Source organism: Falco naumanni, chromosome 7 (assembly GCF_017639655.2).
Source record: "Falco naumanni isolate bFalNau1 chromosome 7, bFalNau1.pat, whole genome shotgun sequence".
NCBI lineage: Eukaryota > Metazoa > Chordata > Aves > Falconiformes > Falconidae > Falco > Falco naumanni.
Genome location: NC_054060.1, coordinates 44,615,731 through 44,637,187, shown reverse-complemented (window position 1 = coordinate 44,637,187; position 21,457 = coordinate 44,615,731). Strand labels below are relative to the sequence as shown.

At 37.9% G+C, this 21,457-nt stretch overlaps 1 long non-coding RNA gene across 2 annotated transcripts in view; it reads right to left on the bottom strand.

The window, feature by feature from the left end:
- Positions 1-21,457, bottom strand: part of LOC121091928 — a 56,229-nt gene that overhangs the window by 9,829 nt on the left and 24,943 nt on the right. For both annotated transcript variants that reach the window (XR_005829087.1, XR_005829088.1), the window contains exons 2-3: positions 15,150-15,293; positions 10,317-10,563 (exon numbers count right to left, since the gene is read on the bottom strand). This is a non-coding gene — a long non-coding RNA (uncharacterized LOC121091928). The remainder of the gene's footprint in view (positions 1-10,316; positions 10,564-15,149; positions 15,294-21,457) is intronic.

The following is a 21,457-nucleotide window of genomic DNA, read 5'->3' as shown; positions in this document are numbered from 1 at the left end:
TCCCTATGCTCTGGATTATACCTAAAAGATGACAGTGTGGTCATGAGCACATTTTCTAGAAAGGAGTATGTTAAACTTGCCAAAAGCTGTTGGAAGCAGTGCTGCCACATGCCTCATCTCATAATCCAAAAAATGCCTTCAGGAGGGTGTTGTGTGCCATACAGCAGAAGTATACACTAAGCATAGTTTTCTTCCTGGTAATTGCAGTGACTGGAGAAACGAGGAGAAGGTTACAACTGAAGTAGGTTTGCTGGTAGGTCCTCTGGTTCTTATAGTGTTCTAGTTTTTATATGTGTATATTCTTAAATTTATAGACTTCTTTCTTTCTTTCTCCCCCTCGTTTTCATTTCAGATAACCATGATTTATGTACTTACGGGCAAAAAACATTTTCAAACACCTTTTTAACTCTACATTTATTTCATGCTGTGAGCTAATTGTCTGGTGATCCCACATAACACATTTTGATCTGTCTATAAATTGGTGTACATTAGCATGTTCTAAAGGTCGAGCAGGATTTTGCTGGGGCAGAAGCATCTGCTCCCTACTCCACAGAACTGTAATTACACATTCAGGTTTAGATTAACAGAGTCTAATAGATGTAATCCTGCAGAAGAATACAAAGACTTTTGACTAAGGGTCATTATCTAAATGTTTCTCTAGCTGGGGTTGAAATATGTAGTAATGAGACGAAAAACATTCAGGAAACCTTGTTACATGAAACTATGTTCAGACACTGGATATAAAAGAACATTAATCATATTACAATGGACAGCGTGATGCAAATATGGAGCATTACTCTCTGCTAAAATGTAGTGTCTTACAAAATTTCTTTTCTGGCTTATTTTGAGAAGTTTTCCCTTTAAGGGTGATGATTATGGAAGTCTACCAGAGGCAGGTGCTATGTGCAGCTCATTACTGTCATCTATGGATTTGTTAAAGTGGTTAAGGTATCAACAGGCTGTTTGTAGCTATGAAATTAGGCTACAGATCCAGATCATAACCCAGGCCAATGTGTTTGGGCAGGGGACTTTGGATCCTCGATCTAAAACTATATTTGAGTACGGTTAAATATTCCAGCAAAAGGCTGGAATTATCATTAGCAAGAACATATGCCACTAACACTAATACTGTGTGTAAAATGGACTTTCTAAATCATGTGTGCCTGTGTAAAATAAATATGCTTATGTCCCACTACCACATTCCTCATTTTTCTAGTGTGAAATCAGAGGGATTAAGACTTTTAATTAAGACACCAGAGAAAGGAATGGTTGACTTTACTAGTGCAAATTAGTTTGAAAACAAAGAGCTTCTGCTATTCTATTTGCTTCTTAGGATAGACAGTTTTGATTTAATCATTTCTTTGAGACAGAGAACTAATACCGCTTTTAAGGGGGGAGGGGGACACAGAGTGTGTATTAGCTGCATATCCAAGAGATAACAAAAATCTCCTGTTTGAGAGGGAAGGATCCTGATTAAAGCAGGTGTGTTTGTAGAAGCTGAAGAAAATGATGTACCATGTATGACAGCAGAATTGATGAGTTTGTGTCTCCATGGGCTAAACAAGACCCAGTCATTTAGAATTCCTCAGAGCTGTTAGTAAATTTGGGAAGCTATGAGTATTTTGTGTGAAATATTGCTCTTCTCGTGCCCTCAGCTTTGTCAGATTTGAGATGGAAAAATCAGTGCAGTTTAAATGCAAATAAATCTTGATGTATGTTTCTCACTTTAAGCCTCGATATCTCAAAACAGTGCTCGGAAGTAGAGGAATTAAAGCAAAAAAAGGTTGGGTTCCCCTCCTTGTCCTTTTATAGATCATCATTGTTCAAATGTTTGTGGAATTATGCAGTCCCCTAGTGAATTTAAAAGAAGCAAAAAAAACCTTTGGGTTCATCCTCCATCTATATTCTAAGATTAAACTGGATTTTAAATGTAATGAGACATCCTGTATCTCATGGGGTCTTAACTGACACTTGTAGCAATGCAGCCTTCATGATAGAAGGTGGGGAGGGGTGAAGCCCAGAAAAAAAGCACAAAAGTCAGTAGTCTCAGATGGCACAAATGCACAATTACTGCAGAGGGGCTATGCTGCCTTACACTTGGTGAGGATTTTGTGCTTTAAAAAAAATTGTCTTTAAAACAAATATTCTCCATCAGATATCAGGTTCAGTTCTTTTTCAGGTCAAATAAGAATTGCAAAACTAACTTCTTCCCATGTTCTTTGGCTGCTGAGCTTGTCCAGCACCTTTGAATAACAAAAGCAACCAAGCTTGAACCAAATGAAATAGCAAGAAATCATGCTCTGCACTGTGGAAAAACAAAATCAGGATTTTGATTGGTTTTTTTCTTTCTTTCTTTACCTATGGTTTGCATTGGTAAATGCAAATGTTGGGAAACACTGTTTGCACAGCTCTGTCTTTAGAATTATACTTAGTGACCTATATGTCATATACAGTGATTGTGGGATCTTAATTTTTTTTTTAACATAAGCCTATTGAAAGCTCAGGGTAACTTTCAGGCTATCATATAGAAAGGCAGAATACTGATGGAATTCACACAAATCAGAAAATTCACCAGGAATCTTTCTAAGCATGGTTTCTTGAACTATTCTTTCCAGACCCAAGCATCTAACTTCAGGGTTCAGGGAAATATCCCGTTCAGCTTCATAGCTTTGACCTCTCTTCTAAAGGAAAGATGGGCACCAGTGCCTCACTTACACTTAACAGCTAATACTTAAAACACACATATGGTTGGTGAGACACCAAAATAAATATATTTTTTTCCCTTCTGCTTAACTTCATACAAAGTTAGTTGTACTGCTCAGGAGACAGTATCCTGCCCCAAAAAGTTTTGTAGTCACTGGCTAAATCTCTGCCTCTCTAGTTTGATTTCACAAGATGCAGCAAGTCAAGATTATTACGCTCTACGGTGGTTGTTGGAAGACTTGTTTGGAAGACCCCGTTGTTTGTCAGTCCCCATTTCAGTATTTTATGGCAAGTGAAAGAACTTCTACAGGAGATGCTGAGATTCCAATGAATATCCTGAAACTTGGGGTACATTGAAAGAACTGGATTCACATCTTTACTTGGGATTGGGCAGGTTTGAACTTGTGTTCCTATACGGAGAAAGAAAATTTCTATTTCAATACTAAGTTTCAGGTGGGACATCTTATTTTCTATGCTGCCTGTGAGGGAAAGATATGTTCTGAGAATGTCAAACATTGCGGAGAAGTGTGACACAATGTGTGCTCCTGCCAGAACTGTAGCAGCAAGATGACAGGTTTCAGTTTGTGTCATGCTGTGTGGTCACTAGCAAAAAGGATGAAAATGGAGGACACAGGGACATATAGTATCAGAGAAAAGGAAAATTGTAGCGGTACCTAATGTAACAGCTTGCCCCATTTGCAACCATAGTCCTTTGTGCCTTTCCTTTGTTCTCTTCTTTTTCTAAGTGTATTTAAAAAGGGACGTTTGTGTGTTTTAAATGACAGACCCCATTTGTACTGCAAACTGTTGCTAGCATGGTGTTTTGTTGGTTAAAAACTGGCAAAATAGTATGTACCCAAGAGCTGTGTCAGCAACAAAACCCTAATGCTGCTGGTTTTTAATGGGGAGGGGGGGGAAGGGGCAGAAGGGAAAAAAAAAAAAAAAAAAAAGACCACAAATTCCTATGACTTGTACTTCATTTGAAATGTGGTAACAATCCCAAGGCTGTAACCAAAGGCTGTATTTGGGAAGGAACTTGATTTATATATGCTGTACTTTCATGAGAATATTTGTGGCTATAACATACTGGCAGATACTTCAATATTACACTTGAGCCGAGTCAATGGAATGAAAAGAAGCTTATTTCAAAGTGATTGTCTATAGTGGGGTCCAGTATGTACTAAATGCAAAGCTCTGGAAATTCAGTTTGGTGCTTTCCTGAGTTTCCCCACACAGAAATTGCCTCAGCTATGCTGTCTTAAAGTGCTCAGCAAAAAGGGGTGCCCTGATTCTGGTCAGCTCTGACACAGCTACTATAATAAATAAAATTAACGATAATAAAAGAGCAAACAGAGTTCTGGATTCCTGAGACTGCTGGACTAGTCAGAAGTTCATACTTGTTTCCCAGCTACATCAATGCTTCATGGGTGACTCAGCAAGATATGAATGTTGTAAGTGGAAAACAAACGTGTCCGTGATCAGTGCATGCTATGGTATTGATTTCCCAATTTTCCTGGAAATACTCTTGCTCACAGCTGCTGTGGCATGGAGCAAATTTACTTGGCTATGTCAGGTGTGTGTGTTGTGTGTATGGGAGCAGGAACACAGTTGTGCGCATGTAACCTGATCTGAGATTTCATCTAGTTACGATTCCATTGTGCCACTTAATTGCTGCGTTCTCAGGTCTTCAGTAATAAATGTGGTTTCTTAACCTACAGTCTATAAGTTGCCAGACTAAGAATTCTGTTATAATTGAAAAGCTGTTTGGGAATGCTCCAGTCTTTTTTTTTTAAAGTGAAAACTGCAGAACAGCATACTGAGAAAGCAATTTATTCAAAGTCAGAGGGGCAGGTCACTGTTTCAGAGTCAGTGCGGTTTCAGTGGGTTTGGGTCTTTTTGATTAGGATTGGGGTGGGAGGGGAGTTGATCAGAGGGTTTTTTAATGAACTCCAGGTTTTGAAGTATCTCATTGGAAATACTCAGCTGTTCACATAGCAGTCAATTTGAAGCATGTAAGGTACATGACAGCCTTTCATACAGAATCCACATAATCTAAACATTAAGGTAATTCGGGAAGTGTCGTGCATTGTGATCTGCTGTTTTCTGCCTCTTCTGAAAATCAGCAAAACACTGAAACGTAGTTTGCTTGCCCTCGGGAGACGATTTCACTACTCTTGTCTAAAAACATCAATTTGGTAGTTTTAGGAAAGGCACTCTAGCACGTAAATGTGTTTTCTTTTCGGCTCTTATACTTCTAAGCAAGAATATATAAAATTAAGTACCATTATGGAAGTTGAAATTGAAAGGCGTCCCTTTATTAAACAATGAAATCCATGTAAGTACAATTTACCTTGTAAAACTGATTCCTATAGTAATTATGAGGAAAAAGAATCCCTACCTGGGGAAATTCCAAATGTTGATTTATTTAATAGGTGGTGTCAAATGCATTACAGCTACAGTATGTCTGACGAGACATATTAAATAGAATATAACAATGTCCGTATTTCATGAGAATAGGGACAAACAGCAGTTTTGCCAAGCTTGCTTAGTGATTTGCATCCTAACAGGTAATGGTCAGATCTACGTTCCTTGATCTATCTGGACGCTGTCACTCCTTTTGCAGGTGGCTAGGAACTGGGGGTTGTTATGACACAATGTTTTGTGGCTTTTAGTCTTCTACAACAGTGTTCAGGAGTGTTTTGCAGCTGGCAAATTGAAGTCAGTGAGGTTTGAAGTAGATATTTTACAGATGGCCTTCATGTGACTGAGGAGCAGAAACTCACCTTTTCCCATCCAGTGTCTCTGTCCTGTCGAAAGCTGTTCTGTGTATAAAACAAGTAAATCGGCTATGCTGTTGAAAGACCATGGCACAGAAGAGATGTAGGGCACAGCTGCAAAACCCAGTCCTTGCTGACACCCCACTTTAGGTACTGTCCCAGGTGCCTCCAGAGCAAGGATTGACCTTGCACACTGGCACAGGGCTGCGTGCCTTGAGGAGGGGCTAGTAAGGGAGAGGTTATGAACAGAAATTGTCTTAAGAATGGGACACAGGTGAAACATGCTGACTTTCATAGCTGCTGGGCCACAGAGGGAGAAAAGCTGCAGGCTAATTATTAGTACCTTCTCTTGTAAGAAAGGTGGCCAGTTCTGTTCACTAAATCATGCAGATGAGCGAGTACCTCAGTGATGGAGATACTGGAGAAAAGGTGAACATTCCAGACAGCACGTATTTCCTGGGAAGTCAAAGGCAGCTGGAGTACTTGAACCACAAACGTATCATTGGATCATTTCTCAAGTTAGGAAGAGAAATGCCTAGGGTGGAAAATGACCAGGCACCTTGATCTTCACCAGGACTCGGGCTGTGCTGTACTGTGCCTGTCTAGTGGAAAACACAGAGTGCCACACAAGTTCAGTTCTCTCCAGGGTGGAGGCTGAGCAGGGGTGTTGAGGATCTAAATTGTGGGTTTATGTGTTTAAAGGGGTATTTAAATAGTTGGGTCCCTGTGTGAATCTACGTGATAATGAAGTAGAAACTTTGTTTACATTACAGCCTTGAGACCTCAGCATTTGACATAGGATGAAAAACTAACTAGTTTTTTATTTAAAAAAAGTCAGTCATCACACATTCCTTAAGTGACGACTCTTGTATCCCTTTATAAAAAGTGAACAAAAGCTTAGTGTAACTTGCTTTTGTAAGTTATGATAATCACTATGTGATTTTTACATTCAGTTTGCCTAGTTTTACTATTTCTACAGTGAAAAGACAGATTAAGTTGGCACTAGAACTTCAAACTAGTCTCTGGAAATACAGCTGGCTCTGACTCATTTCTACAAATAAAAATGCTACAATCTAAACTCTAATGAGCTGTGAGCCCACGGCATGTAAGACAGAGGAGGCTGTACATCTTGCGCTCTTTTTGTACCCGCAACCTACAGGCTGCCTATGCAGACAAACAAATTTTCTTTTCTGGCAGCAATAGAGTTAAACTGTCTAGATAAAGGGATGCAGTCATGTAAAACTGGAGACACTTTCTAGAGTAATCCTGGGTCTGCATATTTGGCAGTTCTGAGAATTCTAAATTCAGCTATAAAATAATCAGAATATTTAATACCTGGAACGATGTGAGAAGTTTGAAGATTTAAAAAAATGTATCTTTTACAGAATTTGCTGATGAGTATATCATTAAAATGATGATTTATATTAAATTTGTGGTTGTTATAGGCTTTTGAAACGGTAATCTAATGCCATAAATGCGGCAGCTTTTGTTATATAAGAAATGGGAATGAACTACAGGCTTTCTGTTTAGTGGGGTTTGTGACTTTTAAAGAATAAATTTTCTTAAATTTTCAAACAAAAGGAGGAATTTAGGTTTCCTATAAAGTGAAATTCATGTAGGAAAGCTGAGGTTTTGGGTGACAAAATTATTTTGGTTTAAAATGAAAATATGTCACCCTAATTTGACCCCTTATGAATTTTCTAGAAGTTTTAAAATTCGTTTTAGACATGTTATTTTGGACCAAAATCAAACTGTTCTACTCTCAACAATGTCAAACAGGATGCTTTTAATGTTTCTCCTGTGGTTCCAAAATGAAACTTCTTTGAAATAGCTTAAATAAAAAGATTCACGAAAATGTTTTCCATATGAAAAACAAAGTTGGCAAATCTTTAAGCCAGTTTCTCTAGAAATAAGGTTTTAGTCTTACACTGCTGTTCAGCATGTTTTTTAAGGTCATATCTAATCCCACAGGGAACAAAAACGTAATGTGGAGGTGGGGGATTTGGACTCAGTAAAACAGTTCTGCAGTACAACTAAAATGTATGGTGCACTTTGAAGAGTGTTTCATAATTTCTGAGTGTGCATTTTCCAGGCTTTTCATCATGTAGGCAGAAAAATAATTTTGCCTCTTTGCATATGAGCCCATCTACAGGCTAGCAAAATTTAGTTTGGTATTGATGGCAGGGTGATTTCCAGGAATGGAAGGTAAGTATCTCTAGATTTTCCACCTTGCCTACTCCACTCCTTGTAACCCACGTAACTTCACTGACCAGTGTTACTCCATGATCTCCACTGAGGCATGGAGATAAAATTCTTTGTCAATAAAGCAACAACTCTTCTTAAGAGGCACTTTTCTTATTGAGGAATTTATTATCTTGTCTAGGGCAACTATATTTAAAAAGAAGCAGACTTAATGCAATGTTTCTCTTAGTCCCATTAAAATATTTCTTACAAAGTCAATATTTCTTGGAAGTTAAAAAAAAAAAACCAGCACGCACACACCTCCAAAAATCACCCCATTTACCAAAAAAATTCACATAATCTGAATGTACAGTCAAGATGGTACTTTGACTGACATCAGTGCATGCAGAGGCAATGATCTGACACTGAATCTTCACTCAGACTGAGCCACTAATTATCGCAGACAGCTCAAATACCAAGTTTGACATAAAATTTGTGCCCATGCACTTTTGAAGGAATTTAAAGCCAAGTATTTTCCTTATTTTAAAAAAATAAAAATCAGAACAGAGATTAAATCAATTTGCAATGTTTGGCTCTACAATTAAATTCCTGCCTGTATTTCTGCCTCATTTCCCTAGAAGCCAAAGCCTGGCTTGAACCAAACTGATTCTCAGATATATTCTTAGAAATGCAAACAGTTTGAAATAAAAATGGATCCATGTCTAAACATTTCCTAAAGGTTGTTCTGCAGATGACTGTAGTATAGAATCCAAATCCAGTCTGATTGTTTTCAGTGTTGGTGGAATTTTGAGATCAGAGTTACCATTGAAGGGTGATTAGAAATATGTTGCTTAGGCCACTGACACATAGAAGCAACTTGTGTGAGATTTTGGTCTGAATTACAGTTTCCAGGTTATCAATTCAGGTTTGGTTTTTTTCCCAGCATCTAAGACTAAATTTGTGGTTTACTCCCAGCAGTACCGAGATCAGCTCACAGACTTGCACCAAAACATCATAAAACCATAAGGTTTATTGTGAAGAGATTTTCTTAAATCCAAATCATATGTTTTTTCAGCTGAGTTTTGCTTTCAGATTTGGATTTATTTGGAACTAAAAATAGAATGAGAAATTCAGGCCGAATAGATTTGAGAAAACTGCTCCTAGTGTGAGGATAGTAGCTCAAAAACAAAGGAAAAACTGTACAAGGGAGGAAATGCTTTATAAACACTCTAATTGTGACGTTTATCCTGTAGAAAAAGAAAAAAACACTGACTAAATTTAGTAAGTCATATGCAGAATGTTTCAAATTGTATTTGCTAAATTATATTACTATAATTATATATAAATATAGATTATGTTATGACTATTTGCTGTAATCTACAGAATTTTGCCACAAAGAAGGAAGCCCCAAAATCTAGCAGAATGGCATCAGTAAATAATTAAGTGCAATTTTGGTGTATTTCCAGCTGAAAATTAATTTGAGGAGTACTGAAATTAAGTAGGGGGGGTCATGTTTCTGTGGAAGAATCAGCCCGTGAGATGGTACACTACTAAGACAAAGTGAAAGGTGTTCTTCTGTGGCTGACAGGTGACAGCACCAGAACAGTTTGCAGCTGCCAGAATAAGCCTATATCCTCGCATGTGAGGCTTGTAATATTGATCCTCACGCAGTGCTTTGTGCTGACTGCATTTTTACGTAGGAAATCACCATGGCTGCTGCAGAAGACTAATTAAGTTGTGGGTTTATTTCCTGTCTTTTTCACTGGCTCTGTTTTCTGTTTTTGTTTTTGTTTCCCCGGTATAGCTCTGCTAGCTTCATTTGACCTGTTCCTGATGTAGGAACACAAGGAAGGTTTTTATTCTGATCTAGGGATATCGATACAGTCATTGAAAACTCTATTATAGGAACACCTTAATCCTACTAAAACTTATCCTGATTTAGTCACTGTGCTGTTATGACAATCAAGTTGACAATTTAAACTTGTGGATCACTAATAATTAACGATAAAGTTATCATTAATAAAATTATTTTCTTCAAGTTGTCAAGGTCCTATCAGTCATCAACTATTAAGAATAGTTTGGGAACAGCAGAACTTGGGCCAGATTTAGACCAATTGTCATGAGTCTTTTAATTTTATGACTTTGACAAAGCTACAAGAACCAAAAGGAGCAGACTCCCTGCAGGCAGGGTGCACACAGAACCTGTCAAAGTCATCAGTTGTGGATTTCCAGCACCAATCAGAAGAAACTGCATGTCTTTATCAACCCTCAGCATTTAGTTTTACTTTAAGACTTCCCAGACTCTTGTATTTTCACTCCAAGTAGTAGCTCATATGACTGTGTATTTTAGGAGACACCTATAATCCAGCCAGGGAATCAGACACAGATGGATTGCTCCTAATCACCCTAGCTAAAACATTCACTTGTAAGTGTGGGCAATTCACCAAAAGCTCATGCCTAGGACTGGAAGAGTTTGGCCAATCTGATGATTCAGAATTTTTAACCAGATTAGCATATGTTCCCCAATGAACCTACAGGCAATGTGGTTCTCTAGTAAAAAAAAAAAAAAAAAAACCAACAAAAAAACAAAACCACAAAAAACCCAAAAGGCAATGATAATGATAAATAAAAGATGTGAAGATAGACTGAAATTACCTTAAGTGAGATTGGACAGAAACAGAAGTAATGTAGGATATTGAATAAATGGTGGATCAGGAGCATGGCCACACTTCATGCGGGCAGTTCTCCAACGATGTTGCATACACAACCATCTCCAGGCAAAGTGTTTCTGACTTCAGTCACCTCTTCTTCCCACGTAGTGACTCCTGCTTGGCTTTTTTGTTTCTGGGTTGGTTTGTGTTTTGTTTTTTCTCCCAGTGACTAAGCATCTAATTTGAATCAACTGTGGGAGAAGACAGGATTGAAGGTAAAGTAGTGCTTTTTATTATTCAGGTTGTCATTAATTGCTGTTTTCAGTTCACAACATTTAAATGAAATATTCACGCAATTGGGCCAGTTGTAATTCAATCACAAACCCATCCAACTACCCTGAGGAATCTCATCAGGGCTCCTTAGGCAGCAAGAAAGAATTTTAATTAGAAATTTGAAGTAAGCTTTCCTCCAGTTTTGCCAGGAACAAAATGGGCTGGTGCTTAGTGCCTCCATATGGGGAATTAAAGCCTTTGTAAAATTAGCATTTAAAGAAACAACTAGAACTTAAGACTGTGATAGATTAATCTATATTTGCACTTTCTGGTAAGTCCCAGTGAAGACTCTGAATGTCTAGGTAGAAAGTATACTACCACTTCTGTATTTTTAAAGGTTCTATTGTATACTAAAAATTGATGAATTATTTAGTTGCATACAAAGCTATCTTTGAAGATGCAGCTAGTAAATAGGAGGTGGAGAGCATTCTGAATTGAAAATTGCTATTTAGGCATTTTAAATGGGTCACATGGGATTAGCCCTAAGAGGCATTTTGAACTGTTAGAAGAATTCCAGTAAGATGCTTGCTCCAAACCCAGGGCGATAGGTGCAGCAATAGGGTCAGTTCCCATCATTCAGAAATCATGATTCTTAAACTGTTCTAATTTTGAGGTATATGATTCAACTGCAATAAACTGGGGGAGGATGGCAGGAGGAAGTTACTTGAAACTGTATTAAGTTGCTAGAATAAGTAGATCAGGCTTTCTAGTCTTCAGTAACTTTGACAGCTGGAAAATTGCTGAACAAAACCAGTTCTGACACCTGTGCAGCATTTGGTATCTATTGTACGTGTGAGTACAGTGCAAGGGTTGTCTCTATTACAGTAGCATCTAGCACCCCACTCCTAAGCCAAAGCAACACAGTCACTAGGTGGTAGATAAGGTGTGGGGTTTGGGGTTTTTTGGGGGGGTGGGGGGTTGTGGGTTTGGGGTTTTTTGCTTGTTTGGTGGGTTTGTGTTTAGGTTTTGGGGTTTTTTTCTGCTTGGGAATTCTAGGTTTGTTTGGTGGTGGGGTTTTTTTGGTCTTGCTTAACTGTTTAAACAGAGCTTGGAGGGAAATGAAGTAGCCAATTCACCTTAGACTGCTTTTGCTTCCTGACCTTTATGTCAATAACTTGTTTTCTTCTGCTATCTCTTCCTTAAAAAAACTCCTTTCAAAGAATACAGAGCAGAACACAGAAATATTTCCCTCACCTTAAAATATAATGGCTTGATGTTGCCACTTGCAGAATGCAGCCCAGCTCATTTTGCCATGTTTTTCCTAGTTTTGCTGCCTTGGAAACCTCGTGCTTTGTGTCCATTCGCATTTAATTAGAGTGACAAGCACAGTACATCCCATTTTGGAGGCTTCTCCAGGCTGCTTGCTCAAGGCTGTTCAGTTTGTCAGCAAGATACGGGACTTGCACCTCCCTGTTCTAATTTCCAAAGCAGGTAATTGCTCCAGATCCTCCAGAAGGGCAGGGGGGAAAGAAAAATACAGAATTGTAGGCAGGATTCTTAACTTACCCGAATTGCCAGTGGCTCCGTTGACTAGACTTACACCACCAGCTGATGACGTATGCTATTTGAATACCGTCCTAGTAAGAAATACCCTGCTGTCCTAGGCTTACCCCTAAGACAAGTGTCTTTCTGCATGCTCTGAAATTAAGTATATGAAACCAAGCTTCCACTCTGAACATTTTTCTTCCACTTAGAGTCTCTAGAGCTCAACTAGGGATGAGTCTGATTATATCCAGGGTGAGTCTGAACACACAGCTAAAACAAAAAAGGCAATTCTGTAATTTGGTTCAGCATAAGGGCTTGATCATAGGTTTTTCTGGTACAATTTTGGTGTGATTTTTCCCCCAACCTCCCTTTGCCATGGACTATAAGACTTGCTGGCACACATGCATCAAACGGGAGCAAGATTTTGTGTTAAAGCACAAGTTACAGTATTTAAGGCATTCACCTTCTTTTCATGTTTAGAAAGAGGACTTTCTAGTATAGCTAGATAATTAGTTGAGCTGTGTGTTACATAAAACATGTTTTTTCTGACTAGAAATATTTCACAAGGATTACGCAGCTTTGTTTTGCATGGAAACAATATTAGCTAGAAAACAGTTAATTTCTTGAAAGAGGAAATTAACATATTTGTATGGCAACTGCATTTTTTTACAGAATAAATTTTCCTTCAGTGCTACCTCACTGATTTTACAACCAGTTTCACATTTGATTCAAGTTCTTTGGAGCATATCTCAGTTATTTCATGGAAATGACTAAAATGTTTAGCAAGTTGTGCTTACAAATCAGCATGTTTAGCTCTCCCCCTTTCAAAAGACTTAAGATCATGTTTAAACTGATCAAGTATAACTTCTTTATAGCACTCTGAACTAGAGCAGGTGTCCCAGTTCAGTATGCAGAGCAGAAGATCAGGTTGTAATCACTATTATACTCCAAAGGTTGGTTTTAATTAAAATGAGCAAAGCCGTTTTAATGAAAAGTGGAAATTTTAGTTAAACAAAAGCTCTTAATCTAAAAAGAGTTCAGACATTGTAATCCTAAGGGAGTTTGCCTTAAAAATTGTTAAGGAGCTAATGAAGAGAAGAACAAAAGGTTGAGGGTTTAAGAAAATCTTCCACTGAAATTTAGCACTCAGTAGAAGAAAAGAAGTGACCGTCATGGAACTGGAAGTTCTGTACCTGTTCTCCCTTGGCCAAGGACCTTTCTTGCTGTTTGGTCTACCAAGCATCTCTGTGTTTCCTGCAAGGCCTCTCCAGACTTCATAGAATGGGAATTTAATTATCACAGTTTGCCATCGTAACAGTAGTCCCTGACGATTATGCTGGTGATTTCAGGAATAAAATAATCCTTACAAAGGATCTATGACTGAGGGAATTAGATATGAGTTGTCATTGTTTTAGCTAAGTATTTAACTAAAACTAGTGGTTTAATATTACTTTTCCCCCTTAACCATAGCATTGTATTGTATTACCATTCCATACTATAGATAAAAAGGTTAAAAACACTAACTTCCATGGGTATTGGATCAATTTGCTCTCCAATCCTCAGCTATCAATGGCTTTTCATTCCTACAAAAGGGATAGATTCAATTTTTAGTCTGTATATGAAGCTACAGGGCATAACTATGAAAAAGGTAAACATATCGCCACATTTGGATCAGTGCTTATCTTCAGATAATATGATGGGACAAATACTTTCTTTATATGCAGAGAAAATGCCATTTAAAATCTCTATCAACATACTAATTCTGGACTGGACAGCAGTTGCAGTAGCAAAACCACTTTTTAGGCTGAATAGGAAACTTTTGTCTGCTTACGAAACCTTAACCAAGGAGTAAGTTGTCAGTTCATACTTTCCTCAATATATGTAAAGTAATAATAGCAATATACCTAGAGATTATCATAAAAAGTTTTCTTTGACAGCTGGGAGCAGCTGCACTACAAGCAAGGTGCAGAAGCAAGGCTGTCTAGCTAGACCAATGCACACTGTGTGTTCCCTGGGGAAACTAATCTCTTCTGCTAGTTTCCATTGCTCAGGTTACCCAGCGTGTCTCAAGCCACATCTAATTACCATTTCTACCTCTCACTCAGTCCGAAGAGGCACTATTACATCAGACAAAACATGCATCCTATTTCTGTGTTCGGTGTGTATTACTTCTTCCCTTCCCCTTCCATCTAATCTTTTACCAAATCTGTTCCTTCAGCTGTACCTCACTTGACTCACAGTTTTGCATGTGAATGCACATTTCCATTTCACTGAAGTGACTTCTGGTGCTTCCTAGTGCTTTCTTAAAACTCATAGGATACTCTTACTATTTAAATCATCTTGCACAACTTCATCTTTTTAATCTAGATGTGGCGTCTATGCCATATCCTTTAGCCTCGCTTGAATTCATGAAAACAGGCAGATACCTCCAGGGCTAAGATACTTGTTTCAGGAAGGTTATTGATTAATTCTGTATAGTCTTAGAATACACTGTACTTTTGCTAAGTGGCATACCTAGACCACACTCCAAGAATGCTAGACGGTTACCTGTATTAAGTTGGTATCAAAGACTAGCACTGTTAAATACAGAAATATACCAACACCACCACCCAAAAATAATGAACAAAACATAGATATTGTTACTGATTTCTGGCAAATTCTTAGTACGGTCTGATTAGTACACAGTGTTCCTGGAGTGTTGGAATGTTTTGATCCAAGGAAAGTGAAGACTGTGTGCCAGTTTCTTATGTATAACAGCTTTAGTCCAGTAGGTATTCACAGCTTGCTTTTTTTTTTAAATCCTAACAAGTTCCTGTACTCTTTGATAGGCGTAAAGAGTGATGTCTAAGTTTTCATTCTGTGGATTGCACTTCGGTTCTTTCCATCCTGTTTGGATGCGGTCTTTCTTTAAAATACTCAGAGACAGTCAATCTATCTTGCCAGGCATGGAAGAGCATGAAATGTTCACTGACTTGTGAAATTTTAGAAAATAATGTAAACATGCATATTTTTTGCTTACCTTAATAGTTCAAGGAGCACCTTGAAGTGATCTAGTTGATAAGAATGAAACTGATGATGGATACTTGATCTCCAGAGATGGTTGCTCTTTAAACCACAGCTGATTTTCAACAACGATGGTATGAGCTGATGTCTTGAATAACCCCTTGAAAGGAAAGGAAATCATACAGACAGGGAAGGGTAAGTAGACTTTTCCTAGATGGATACATATCCCCATCCAGGCCCAAAGTGGTGAAATATAGCATGAGCACAAAAGATAATAAAGACAAGAATGGGGAGGCCTATGCTTTTTCTGGCATGGATAAAGATAATTATCTTTAAGAGGGGGGATAGAGATACAAAAGTACATATCTGCCTTCTAAACTCTGAAGAACAATCCGTTCTTTCCTCAAGGCAAAGGGCCGCTCTTTCTGCTGTCATAAGTTAATGTTTTAAAAAACAAAACAGAGAGAACTAAGGCAAGGTAAGGAGTCCAGTGCTTAGTGGGTGCCACAGGACTACACTGTCCTTTTCCCTACACACATGCATTCTTGGTGCCATTCCCCTTGTGCACCATGAGCTCTCTGTGGCTGTAGAGGAGTGAGTTCCTAAAAACTTTTAACTGGGGGTTGGGTTTATTAATTTTTGTCATACAGACTACTCTGTTCCTATTGATAAATATTATTTGCAATATTATATAGCAAAATGTTATATTAAAAAATATAGCAATATTGATAAATAGTTCGTAATGATAAATAGTATCAGTTTTGTTCTTGAATTCTGAATAGAATATACAGACACATAGATTTACAATATAGAATATACAAACACCCAAGTAAAGACCTAGTCTTGGCCCTCTACACTCTGGTGTCCTAAACATTTTAATCACAAGTGACAAAAGACATGGCCAGCAGAAAATGTTTATGGACTACAAGACAGCACAATATCTAAAGCAAATACAGTGTATTAGCGGTTTGATCCCCTAAACCCAGGCATGAATAGGACATGAAAAGTTACAACATTTTTTTTCCTGCTAGCGTACTTTCTTCTCTGTCCTGTAAAACTGTAGGTAGGCCTGTTTGATTATAGTTTGACAAGAATTAACTATCTTGATTTTTTTAAGTTTGTGGCTACCAGGTATGTAAAAGTAGGTCATTTCTAGGAATCCAGTTATTCTAATTGCCGACATTATCTTATTAACTGATAGTCTGGAAGTAATGTTTAAATAAATCAAAGTATTTCAGCTGGAAGTAAAGTCTACGTATTTTTGTGTTTCCAGTTACTGACTGTCAGTGTTGTTGATCACCAAGTAAGGTAAGGGCATTCATGAGTAGGTCCACAAATCACTTTGTCCTGTGTCAGTCAATAAACACAGTGGTATGCAGGGAAAGCTGGGAAAGGTAGTGCTGAAACAGAAATCTCTTCAAGAAAAAAAATATAGAGAGGTATTGTGATATAGAAAAGCTACAGAAACATGTATGATATAGAAACCTTACTTTGGATGAGAATACACAAGCATTTTCAGTGTACTATCAGAGGCTAACCCAACTCCTTTCTTTAGGCCCTGTCTCAATTGATTAGCTGTCCTTAAAACAGAATAAACGTCGGTTTTGCTTCCATTAGCATGTGTCACTGAAATAAGCAAGTCTTGAACCAAACAGTTTCTTCAGCACAAATTTGAAGATAGTGTTCTAAGTCCTTACTGATGTTTATGTATTAAAAACAAAACAGCCACAACATCAAGATTTAGGGAAATTAATTCCTTTTCTATCTGAAACTGTTCAAACTACTTTTTTTCCAAAAGCTTGATTGTAAAATTGATAAAAGTAAATTTGCTAGACATTTGATGATACTGTTTGGGTCTTCCACCATATTAAGAAGATGCGTCTGCTGCCATAGTTTCCTGTACTAGAAAGAGTCAATTACAGAAGGAAATTAGAAGCTAACATAAAGGTCAGACAGTAGGTGAACAAGGGAAGGGAAGTTCTGAAATTACAGAGCTACTGCAATTAAGATCTGATAGTTCTTCTTCTATGGGTCACAGATCTGTGGCAATTTTGATAAATGTTTAAACTTTGCTACCCTTGATAGACCTGTTATAAATGGCAGAGGAAAAAGTTCTTTTTACAAAATTACTTACAAGAAAAGAGTCAGAAAGTTCCTTCAGCTTCCTTAACCTCATTGATTCTGGCTAATTCAACTGCCACTCTCAGCCTCAAAGTTCTTAATCTAGAAGCACTTCTAATATTTGCCAAACTACTAGCTGAATCTATTTATATACTGTCACATTTGACAGAAGATTCAAAGTTTCAGATTTCAACATGACTAACTCTTGATTTAGGATGCAAAATCATGAAAGAATACATCACATTATATTTCATCTAGAACGGATTTAATGAAAATTGAACCCTATTAAAATTCTAGGCATACTTCATATTCAAAACCCCCATATCTCAATACTGTGCTGTATAAAACACTACCTGTGTTCAAAAGAAAACTGGTTTTGCTCTATTTGTAAGCAGGTAAAGTGAATCAAAAAGTGAGTACCGCTGTGATGGTAAACAAGGTATGAGAATAACAGCACTCTTAGCAATAAAAAGGAGTTAAAAATAATAGCATTTTACATTCTTAGGTTGGTCTTAATAACCCTGTGCATGGTCTTAATTTGCATTCATATTACTACTGAAAGGAACTGGTTGCTGGATCATATAAGGAATTACGTTTTTCCATTACTACAAAGCTCCCAACTGAAACAGAACTCTGGAGTTCTTTCTGAATGACAAAAAGGAGCAACTGTAAATAAAGTTAAAAAAATTCTTTCTTTCCCTTGTAGATTAACAGAAGAATTTGTGCATTTTTATAATAGCTGTACTTATTTTTCAGGATTGGTGTGTGGAAGATCAACTCCTTAAAGCATTAGACAAAACCAACACAGCAAAATCTACGTCTGGATTACATATTGATTTCCCAATAAAAAGGTAAAAAAGGAAAGCCTGTCAAGCCCAGATAAAGCATGGAATGTATTGCAAGATGAACAACTAAGGAAAAGATCCTGACTAAAGTGACAGAGAAGGCACACAGAGTGGTTGCATAGTAGATTTGGAGTCTACAGAGGAACTCTGTTTTTTTTAAGCATCAGAAAGCAGTCAGAGGAAAAACGTCACAAAAAGATACCTAAAAGCCTTTAGAAAACACCAAGGATGAAAGGCAATGGCTGCTTCAAATAAATAGTTAGGATTCCTGAACATGAAAACAAGGAACAACCACTCCATTCCCCAGGAAAACATCACTGAACAGGAGAAACTGGCTTCGTAAGACCTATGGTCTTGGAGGAGGAAAACAACTGAGAAGCCTTACTGTCTCCAAGAAAAACTGGTTTAGGCAAGTAAGAATTTGGGACAAGAGCAGAGCCAATCATCTGACTGTACAAGTCAAGTCCGTTTTCTATACATCTCTTGTAGCTGACACCAGACCAAATTCAAGAAGCATGACTGACTCAGTAAGTAATGTACAGCTTTAGGAATATCACCACCATTCTTAACCTACATTTTTCACACAGTTCACTGATACATTTAAGCACATACTGTAATAAGAAATAGTAAAGAATTAATCCTATGGCATTATAAGACTATCACCCCAAGCGATTACTGGTAAAAGTAAATCTGGATTATTTTTTATTATAAAAAATATTTAATATTTGAGTTGGTCATTATTTCCTTCCCCTTTTTAGCATGGCTTCACATGTTATGACACAAGGATATAAGCAGAATGCTTAATTTGTACTCATATCCAATATATCATTTTTTCTTACATCTGTATCTGTCTTATACTCAGATGTATAGAGAGCAATACATAAGAAAAATCTTTCCTTTGAACTTGTGAGCCTTAAGATCCACAATTAACGCATAACACAATCTCTCTTAAAATTTAGTCATTATTTTAAATTATTATTTATTCATTATTACTTATTTTACTTAAAAGCACACTGTGTGTTTTACTTAAACCAAAACCCATTCATTTGAGGAAGATGCATCTATGCACAGCAACTCTCAAACGAGATTTGTCTGTATTGTGGTGTTAATCACTGCTCATGCCTTCACGGTTAGATTCTGTGACTAAATGGGACTGGAATAATGTCAATGCCTTACCATTTGGATACTGTATGTACCTTCCCTTTTTTTTTTTTTTTTTTCATGTTCTGATAACCTCTCCCCTGACACTGTCTTTTGACTTGCCCCCCCTCTGTACCCATGCTGAGATGCTCACAGGGGAACACCATGCAACATTTCACACAGAACCTAATGGACTTGTCACCATCTACCAGAACAATCTAGATGCATTGACTTTTTCAAAGAGCCTTGAGATGATCACTTAAATCCTGGAATCTGTTTCAAATCTATATGATCCTCCATTGAAGAGTGGTTGAGATTTTTTTTTTGTCTAATTGCTTATAAAGAGCATTATCCTTTGAAGGACAGCCTCTGAGACGATTAATTCATTTCCTGAAGCAAAGCCTAAGAACTGCATTTTCCTCATACCTTCCATAGTGTTCTGGATGAACACTAGAAGTCACCAGAAGGCAGAGAAGGCTCATCTTCAGAAGCAGTTGCTATCTTAAATGCCAACACATAGAAGAGCTAAAAAGCACTTTACAGCTCATTCAGAAGTTCAACTGTAAAGTCTGTGGAGACTCTTCCTGCTTATTCTAACTTTGGTGTTTTTCTTCTCAGACAGGTAGCACACAGAGCATCTAAAAGCCTTCTCTCCCTCCACCATCAGTCTAGCACGTCTCTCCCTAGAGCCCTTTCTCCGCAGGAAGATGGCAACAGCTTGCTAAAGCCCTCAGACCACACTGGGAGGGTGGGCTGCGGGGCAGATTAAATATACCTGGTGCATGATAAAGCCGAGGGCTTTAAAGGAGGGCACCTTACGTCAATGGAGCCTGTGGAGTGTCCCAATAAGAATTCAAATAGAGGAGTAACACAAGAAACAAACCTTTTCATTTCACTGAGACTTACAGGTATTAACAGCTGCAAATAGCTCAGAGCAGGAAACACAGCAGAGGTGGTATTTGCTGTAAAAGTTAAATTGAGCATTAGTCCAAAAGGCATTCTTGACCCACAACATTAGCTAAAAACAAAAAAACAGGGCAGAATAATTCCTCAAAGGACCGCTCCCTCTGACACGCACACACACAAGTACACCTGCAGCAAGAACCAAATTACGCAATGAAAAAATAGATGGAAGTTTCAGAACCAGATTAGCAGGGTCATATCCCACACTCCTGCTGTAGACAGATGGATGTACTCACTGTAATGGGAATCTGGATGCATGAGAGAAAGTGTTACACAGGCGCAACTGAAATTACATCAATTAAATAGGTCAGAATTCTAATGTGGGTCATTCAGATCTTTTCCTTCGGTGTTGGAGTAAGACAGCTTAATTCCTGCACAGAGTCCTAATCCTTCATTTTACAACTTACCTTGGCCATGGCACCTCAGCCACCAAGCTTGGCAACAAAAAAATTAAACATAGCATCATTTCTATACCAGAAGATTACAGTAATTCACTAGATAACAAGTATTTTCTGCAGTTCCCTGGCATCTACTTGAAAATCATTCAACCTATGATTAAATACAAAGATCCTCATTTTAGATAGACCATTCTCCAAAAGTTAATTCTGAAAATAAGTTCTTAAGTAACATGCAGTCAGAGGAAATAAGCATTTAAATAAAAAGTGCCTTGCCTGCTACTGGGTTAGCATTCCGAGCCACACACTGATGTACATAGCCCTGAGCAGTGGACTTTTCCTGTCGCTCCCACATCCCCCTCACTTGTATTTAACTTTGAGGTGTGACAATCTTATTTCAAACCCTAAAGCACTGATCCTCTGCAGTCAGAAATGGTTAAACAGTGTGGAATCCTTTGCTGGCCCAGGACCAGGGAGTTACTTCTTATCCCAGCGGACTACAGACTAGCACATTTTTTCAGCTCTGTAATTTCAATTAAGATTTATAGATATTAGTGACAATAGGAATAGGATGGAGGAGGGGGGAAGTACTCAAACTACTGTGGGAGCCCCTTAATGAAGCTCCAAATATACCCAGGCTCACATAAAAGCATTTAATTTACTGAGTAAATGAATCCTTGCATGTGGTTCTAAATTCTAATTCAAGAAAAGCTGCTCTAGGGTCCGGAGTGGCAACGCTGGAAGTGCTTTATTCTCTCCATGTTCTGCAGAGGTGGGAAGCCTGCTGAGGTCTGTCTGCCCAAAGCACTTAGCTTTACCGGGAATCAAGCTTCTTTGTTCTCCAATATATTGGCTGTTCT